Here is a 9,534-nt window from a genome sequence, read left to right as displayed (position 1 = left end):
ATTTAAATTATATTGGGAAATCAACACTGCACAGGAGCACCAGCAAAGGAATATGCATGAATCTTGGGTGTTTTGTTTTGTTTAGGTATTTTGTTTGGTGGTGTTTTGGTATTGGGGTTTGTTGTTGTTGTTGGGGGTGGGGTGGGTATGTGCGTATGCGCCTTTGGGTTTTTTTAGTCTTCCTTAAACGTGCTGTCCTTGTCTCAGCCAAGACAGCTGTTCACGTCACTGAAGGTGCCTGGTTGTTATATGGATAGTATATGTATAGTACTTCCAAGATGACACACAAATGTGATTATATAGATACGCAGGATGCTCCTAAAGGAGCGAATTAGGGATACAAAGTCACATTGTCTATAGAGAACTAGGGGTTTTTTTTATTCTAGCACTGCGAGCTCAAGAGTGATGCTCCTAGATGATTAGGATGACAGCCATAGATTTGCTCTTGGGCTGGCAGCATTATTTCCTCCCACCCTCCATATTTGCAGCAAACATACGCTGACTATTTCTGTACTATACAACACCATCACAGCTTCACAGCTCTTCTATAGTTACAAGACCATCCTGACCCCAATGCAATTATCGCTGTCCTGCCTTTTCTGCCTCCTGCCTTTTTTCCATGATTGTTTTCCATTCGATACGAATTTCTTTCCATCAGTGCCCATGGTAACATCCATAGAAATCACAGCAGACTAGACAGAGGCCATGAACAGCTCCCTAACCATGGAAACCTGCCAACGTTTATCACAAATATAATAAGACGTGCCACAGAAGCAAAAAGCATAACAGCACTTCTTATACTCTCTTGCACATTCTTGACATGTTGTGGTAGCCAGAGCAATTTGTGAACGTGGTGAACTGCCCATCTGGCCTTTTTACATTTATAACCATATGGATGCACTTTAATGGCATGTTCAAAGATTCTAGGACTATACATTCAACTAAATAGATACCTTTGCATTAGCCATTGAATAATACTTGAGTCACCATGCTGTCAAAGATGCTATTGTGATAAAGATGTACCACACAGTCTGTCTCATGCTGAAAGAAACAGCAAAACTGTTTTACATTGGAAAATTTTTAAGATGCACACTGAATATTTAAAATTTGCAGCAATTAGGGATATGGGGTTTGGGTAGGGGGGTGTCTGGATTTGTTTTTAACTTTTGCTATGAGAATTTGATGGCAGGGTGACACGATCGTACCCTGAAGAATGAATGATGATAGCCTGGAATCCTGCAGTGATTTCTTTTAAAATAATCACCAATTGCCTCCCAGAGTGTCTGTTTACTGAGAACAGTTTGCAGTGGTGAATCAGAATGAGTAGCAGACCCAGGCCTATTTGGAAAGCAATCAAACTATATTTAGACTGGAAGATGTTGAATGCAATAAAACACAGGCATGCTGTTAGGAGTCTGCACACAGGGACAGAGAAACTTTCAGAGTGCAGCAGAGAAGTGATCCGTCTAGACCGCATGAGAATCAAGTCCAGGTCTATATGCAGTTTAAAGAAAGGCACAAGAAAGTCCATGCCTGGCTGCCGTGTGGTGCTCAGCTACTCAGTTTTTCCTCTCCTTCAATCAATTTAAGATGGGTTATGCCCCAGAGCAGAGGTTCACATCCCTTATTTAACAATCAAGTTCAGATCCTCAGCTGCTGTTTAACAGCCCTTGCCTCTAGGTTACATATTTTCACCTGAATGCCTTCCACTATTACTTGGAATGCTTGGTCACCTGTAAAACTGCTTCTCCTTTCCAAATCCCTGTCAATTTACAAGACATAAGCCTGTGGATGCACCAAGCCTCACACAAAAGTTTTTAACCTGGAGGACTTGCTAATGGCTATATTTTAGCATTTCTGTATGCAGGACTGCTTACCGGAACAGGGAGATGATTACCATAATATCATTGATAACTATGAGGCTTTATTTTCAGGTCCCCACAATGTGCAAGATCTAATGTGTTCTGTATAGCCCAAGGTATACATTTATGCTGGTATACTATGATAGTTTAACAGCTGTGCACATGCATACACATCTAAGCCAACACATTCCCATCAGAGCATCCTCACATAGGGTTGGCATGGATCTACCTACATCTATATAGTTACAGCCATACAACAAGGAGCAGTACTTCTTTTAGAGGAAGATTCAACCCTTCACTTCCAGCATCTCAAACTAATATTATTTCCACGTCCCACTCTGGACTCCTGAAGCTGCCTATTCCCTCTCTCATCTATCCAGTGAAGAGGCTTTTAGGCTCAGCCTGTCTAAGCTGGGGTAGCGCTGCCAGCACTTTGTCAGGTCAGCCTCCAGACCCCTCCCTTGGGTTCATGGGGCCAAGAAAAAAGAACCATAGGCAGAATTGAATGAAGACGCAAAGGTGGGGATCACAGTCTCTAAAGAGATGTTATGAGAAGCAACAAGTCCCTGCTCAGGCTGCAGCAGGAATCAGGGGACTTCTATCACAAAAGTGAGATGCCAGGTGCCACCATTTAGCCAATCCACAGTATCTTGTCTCACATCAAAAGATAAACTCAGTCTCTTGCTGTGGTTTGGTTGGGTTTTTTTCCCCAACACATGTAACTTTTAATTTGAGCATGAGAAACTCTAACACAGCACCTCAGAAAGGTGGTCTGCTCCCTTCCAGACCACGTACCAGCAGAGCTTAGCATGCAAGCTATCTGACAGAGAAGACTGCAACAGCAGAACAGCATTTTCACCCATGTTATTAGTCCTGTGACAGTCAGCCTGCCTTCATACTCCTGTAAGATCACAGGACTATCGTGCTTGGTCAGCAATTCAATATTCTTAGGAATGACTTGGGCAAGGCGGGGGGGGGGGGGGGGGGGGGGCGCGCAGGGAAATACCTGAGAATATTAGACTGACTCACTGAGGACTAAACCAACTTCTACCAACTTCCACTTCATCCACCTTCACTCCAGCTATGGGAGTAAAGCCAGCAGAGCCCGAGCACAGGGGTCCTAACCATACCACCCCTCAGCTTGCAAGCTTAGCATAAACCACACTGGTTTCCTCTAAATGCCCCATGAGTTAGGCACCACCATCCTAGAAACAGTTGTAGAAGCAGTAATAGCAAGTGAACTGCAAAGCAGTGGTATGTCTGTAGTTTCTTGCACTTCACTAATTACTGCCTGGGTAATGGAGCTGAACCTTTTCACACAGCTTGGTGTTACTGCAGCAATTTGCCTGACGTAGCCTAAAGACCCAAAGAACATGATATTTCTGTGGGAGTTAAAGGGGGGTTAATATCCAAGTACAATTTAAAGGATATAATTAAAATCTCACTTTCATGCTTTTCTAAGAAGCTAGTCTCTCAGGATTTTGAAGAACAAAACCTAGTCAGGCACACGAGAGAGATATTTACTAAGTAACAAAGCCGGAATATCAAGACAAGAAATTATTTCTGTACGCTACCATCCCCAAGAACTGAAAGTAGCAATAAAAGGAAACTGAGAATGTCATCGTAGACCTTGAGGGAAAAGGCTTTATAATTATATTTTTCAAAACTAGCAATGGAATTGAAAATTACCCTAATGATTTAAACATCTTTAAAAAGTTATAGAAAAAGCTCCGATCTCTCTGGGCATCCAAACAGCATCCTTGGAATGAGCATCAGTGCTTATGGAAGATTCCTCCTTGATATTCCTTCTCAAAAGTAGTTGGGAATTCAATACACTCCCAAAAATAATACATTTTTTTTCATATATATATACATACACACCCCAATATAAAGAGGCAAACATAAATTAGATAGCACTTCTTAAACATCTAGACTTGAATTTTATGTGTTAGTTTATGTAAACCAAGTAACTTACGAGTTCTTGATGTATGTGTATAGCCTGCAACCTGCCCTTTCATCAAGTTTAGGCTGCATGCATTTGGTTTAATTTTAGAAATTTGTCCACTTAACCTTGAACCCAAAGAGCAGCTATCACACGGATAATTGATTTTGGTTACTTTCTTAACTTTCTTTCCAGTGAATACAGCAGGAGCACATGCCCCTTTGACTTTCAAAATATAAAATTCCAAGTTAACAACTGTCCTGTTTCTGCCCTTCCCTGTTAATGTCTTTTCCATTACAAGCATCTTTGATAGAAACAGTCAGGGGGTGATGCTGACTCAGGTACACGTAGGACTGATTAATCACGCAGAGCACAGAGGCTACTGGCACAACTGGCTTTGATGGAGGATGTGCACACTTCTTACAGTGCAGTTGAACTGTACTGCAAACTGCCGGGGACGGAGACAGCATGGGTTTTGCTACAGAAAGTCAGAGTACAGCTGTACGAGACAAAGCTTGAATCCAGCCCCAAAGCAGTTCAGACTAAGCTGAACTGAACAGACTGAGTGACTAAGGTGAACCAGACTAAGCGGCTACTATTTCCATGGCCTTTGGAACAGCATTCCAACCTGAAGTGCCCCTAGCATGCACCCTCACTGCAACGTCCACCACTTTATTTTTGGCATCTTTTATCCCAAAGGCATCCTAGCCGCAGAACCACCCGCAAGCCTACAAAAGCAGTGTCTTACATCTCCTTTGCTGGGAAAAGTTACATTCTCGCTTTGCTTTTAAAGCTTGTCTTCATGTTGATCAAGACAGTGCACTGCCAGATTCTGGTGCCAATCTTACATTTAAAAAAAGTATAGCTCCATATTTACTTGCACTAAAATTTCTGTCCTTCCTCTGTCCTCTGAGGAGTGGGAATCCAGCTGCTTATGGCATATAAAGCAGGAGAATAAGCATGGCTTTTGAGACTGGTGGAATACAGCCTTCTGTCAGTAGATTTGTTCAAGGACTGCTTCCAAAGTTCATGTCTATTGTTCTAGCTATCTCACAGATAAGGACCAAAGCAAGGTACAACTCTGCTTCACAGGGGCTCAGTGCGCAACAGGTCACAGGGCACCCTCAGAACATATCCGTCCAGTGTCCACCAAAAGCCTCATACACAGTGAAGCTGCATGCAACTTTATTTCTTACACTAGAGGTTTCTGAGCTCAAAATCAGAAGCCTATGGATTTTTCAGTTTCATTCCTGCATCACAAAGCCAACCCAGCCTCACTGGCAGGAGATACACAAAGACAGACACTGGGGGATGAGGCAGGGGAAGAGCAGAGACATTTGGAAGAAATCCTTCCCCCAAATAGAATATGCACTTGTAAGAAATCAGTATAAGGAAGGAATTGAGTTCAACCTGTCACATGTGAAGATCTAAGCAAAAGGACAGAAGCCTTGCTAGCTAGCTTCAGATTCCTCCCAAGCCCTCGCCCCACAGCAAGCAGTCTGCAGAACTGGGAACCATTCACTCTGTATTGGAAATCAGTAATCTTCTGATGCAGAGGGGCTGGGAATGTTCGCAAGATTTACACAGAAGCGCTGAGCAAGTTGTATGCATGTGCTTAAATGCAAAGGATATGTGGTATTAGAAGGACATTGATGATGTTAATTATATAACTGTTAATTATGTTAATTATATAACTGTTAATGAGGCAATGGAAAAAACAAGAGAAGCAAAGGTCACAATCCTTAAATATCAACATGCTTGAATATCAATCAACTCAAGAAAATCTTTGCAAAGAGCAGTGAAATGATCTCATTGCAGGACAGATGTTTCTAAAAGCTGACTAACCGGCAGAGCAGGATGATCATTTTACAGCAAACCAGGTATTTTCAAAACCAGCCCAGTGTGACCAGGAGCTGTAGTGTTCTTGACAGATCTGCTAACATCTACTGTGGGAAGCACATGAGAAAATATTTTCAGAAGACACCTACGAGGTGTAAGAATCAATGGATGTTAACTTTTATACATGGCACGGTTCATGCATCAGTTGATGCTAGTACACAGGACTGAGAACCTCAGATCAGAGACATTTAGGCACTCGTACCACAGAAAGGACAGTGTCTGAGAAGGCACTTCTCAAGTGGCTGGAGCAGCCTGTTGAGATATTCAACACTTCATTAATTTCATTTTCAGAAAACATAGGCTCAAATTCAGGGCTCTTCAGTCACTGTTTTAAAACCTTGGAAGGCCTCATACTCATACTTCTCAGGGGTATTTCAAGTATTTAAATCCCATTATCACATAGGGGCTTCCACGGATCAGCCCTCAGCATGTACTGCAGGAGATGTTCAAACACGTCTCTCTCCCATTGGCTCCTGTGGGAGTTAGTCATAAAAAAAAAAAAAAAGTAGGACAGGACTAATTATAGACTAAAACCTGACAGAGGTGGTCTATCTTAAGGAATATCTTTGGAGTAACAATTTTAAGAACAACTGTATTTAACTGTATAGCTGAATTCACAGTTAGAAAAACAGTCCTTACTATCGCAGACAAACTCCTGCTGCGCAGTATGTCCCACTCCCTGCGGTGTTAGTGGGCAGCTGATTATCCCCATTTTTGTAGCAGTCTTGAAATCTTATGCCCCAACTTCAGCTACTTTTTTTAACAAGAGCACCATTCCTGCGTACTTCCTTTGACGAGCATACTTCTGAAAGCTTCAGTTTTACTACCTCTGAATCTCCAACACACTCTTTCTGGACATTTCAGGATTAAACACAAGAATTCAGCAATGCCTCAATGCTGTTGAGAGGAACATTACCTTGTACAGAACTGTCCTGTTCAGGAGCTGTGGAATGGTATCTCCTCACTGCAAGAGCATCATGTTGATGATCAGTTATGTTTGTAGCCTCTGTTAGCTCTTTTCCATGCCCTCTACTTCTATTTCCCATTCAGCTTTCTTCAACCGTTTTAAAAATTAGGCCTCACATTTACCTTTTCCCTGTTCTCCAAGGTGACGCCCATCCTCTAATAGTCCTTATGAGGTGACTGCTAATGGTACCAAACCTGCTTTGGTTCAGTCTTTCACCACCTCAGAACAAACATGTCTGAAGGAACTTTATTTTAGCCTTTAGAAAAAGCACACTTACTTAAAAAAATACCCTGCTTAGAACAGAGTTATTTAATGGTAGATGCCCCACTGCATTTCCAAGATGCGATTGCAACTCAGAGATGTGCTTAAGCCAGACTTAACCATGGTTATCTGGCTCAGTTTCCATGTTCTTACCAAAGCTCATTGGCACCTGCTTCGTGGCTTTGAAACTAGGTGCAAAGTGACCACGGCAACACATTTCTCCTGCTGTACAAACACAACAATGTCTAGCTCCCAGATTCTCCAGCAGATATCTTCTGAACCATTGCAAACGGGATTTCCCATGTTAGCCCCAGTGAGATCTCAATATCTGAACACCACAAACCATGAAGAGGAGAGGCACTAGTCCACAGTGTTTATATATTCTCCTCTCACGTGTCTAGGGGAGAAAAAAGTTAACACAGTATATGTGTTTTCACAAGAACTGCGCATTTATTGTATGTCATTATAAGATTTATAAATGGGTATGCCTGTAAATGTATTTGCCCACATCACTGAAAATTAAAGCACACAAAATCTAAGAACAGAGACCAAAGGCAGAGGAAGGCAACGAGAAACGGCACACTGCGCCCTTACCACCCGAGGAAAGTGTTAATGCCCAACAGAAGACATCGCTGTGGTAATCCAGCTGTCTTTTGAAATGCAATTATAACTTCATAGCAGCCTGGACCAGATAATTTACAACTTCAGCACTTTCAGGATTCAGGCAGAATCTTGGTGCAATTAAGCAATTTATTTCTTGATTAGCAATGAATTTAACTAGCACAGGTGACATGGAAGAAAATATGAAAGCATAGGCTTTTGAGAAGTGGGTCAATTAAAGAGTTAATTATTTTATTAATTTATGTAGTGAGTTGTGCTCAGCTTTACTGAGTCAGAGAGGAATCCTTTGTGTCTGTGTCAAGGAGGGAAAGGTGACCCCCTCTGTATACCCGCTAAAGTCAGACATGCAAAGGCCTCAGGTGACAAATCATTCTCTGGCTACATACAGCCAATGAACCATCAAACCAAGATGAGTCTGGAGCCCTTCCAGGCTTCTTCCAGTACATCCTGATCAGGAGAGCCATTTCCTCCAGCCACAGCTGACTGATAATCTCTTCCACGCTCAGAACTGAAAACTAAGTTCCTTCAGATTCAGACAAAAGATCTGCATGTGGACAAGGGAGCAGAGGAAGGGGGATGTCACTGTACAAATAACTCTTAAGCATGAACCTGGAATTTCTTTACCATCCCCCATGACCATGCCTATCCTAGTGAGCCAGCCACGGCACAGGTATGAGCACTGCCTCGTGACACTGCTTGTCACGCTGCCTGACCCCATCGTCACCCAGACAAGGCAAGGGCACTGTCACAAAGCATGCTTCTCATGCGCAGTATGGAGGGCGGGCAAAAGTGGGGACAGACGCGCACGTAGCCCTGCTGACAGAAGCCAGGCCAGGCCAAGTTGCCCTCAGGACCACAGTGAAGGACCTGGCCTGTCTAATTTACTGACAGGCACATACCTTATAGAAGTACTGGGAACTGCAGAGACAATTGCTTCCAAGAGATGCCAAGTACTATAAAAATTACACCAGTTTCCTTGGTCTAAAAAAAGCCTAACATTCTTTTTATTTTTTACATAGATGAGTCAGCAGATAGGAAAGGCAGTTCCCAAATATAGCACCTTACGCCAGAGGACACAGCGAGAAGAAAATTTGATCAAACCTCCTCCCTCACATACATCACAGCAAGACATTGCTTGTGATGAGCCCCGTCATCCAAACAGCATTGCCCATTGCCAACCCTTCCTTAAAAGGTCCCTGAAGCATTCCAACAGTGAGCAAAAGAAAGCAGTATTTTGCTTTAGATGAGGAGATTACTTCCACAACAGGCAGCTGGGAAACTTCCTGACACAGTTAAGACTATTTGGGGTACCCAGCTGGAACAAGAACAAACAGTGACCAAGCAGGTAGCTATCTGCATTGTCACACCCTACCCAATTTTAGGCAGGTCTCTTACTAAAAGCATCTTCTCTGGATCATTTTGATATTTCCCTGGAAAAGGCTTCCTGGACAGACATTCCAGACAAGACACTTATTATATATGCTGCTCAGCATCAACAGCATGTGCTACAAATTTTGTGACACTACAGGTCTGCCCTAACTGTTGGCTGTATTTCAGTGCTGTGAGATGTAAGAATCCCATAGCCATCCAACGGCCAGTCCCTGGCTTGCCACCTTCTTCTGAAGAAATACTCAGAAAACCCAGTCATGAAACCCAAACCTTTCTGCAAGATTAAGAGTATTGCAATGTAATTCAAATTTCAGAGTATTTCTGGCTTTATGGCCACAGGTCCCAGAAGACAAAATTCATCACAGTTCTACCAGCTTCAGACAGAGCTATATCAATTTACCCCACAGAGGGATATAATGTGAATTAGGTTTCTGGACTCCTCCTTGAAGTGTCCATGAAAAAAAGCTTATGGCATTTGTAAGAATTACCTACAAAGACTCTGGTATCAAATTTTCTTTCATTTGCCCAGAAATCATGTCTTACAGAGTTTTTGAGACATCATTATCTTTGTAACTTGTTTGATATTCTTACAT

Source organism: Falco naumanni, chromosome 3 (genome assembly GCF_017639655.2).
Source record: "Falco naumanni isolate bFalNau1 chromosome 3, bFalNau1.pat, whole genome shotgun sequence".
NCBI lineage: Eukaryota > Metazoa > Chordata > Aves > Falconiformes > Falconidae > Falco > Falco naumanni.
This window is presented reverse-complemented; position numbering follows the sequence as displayed.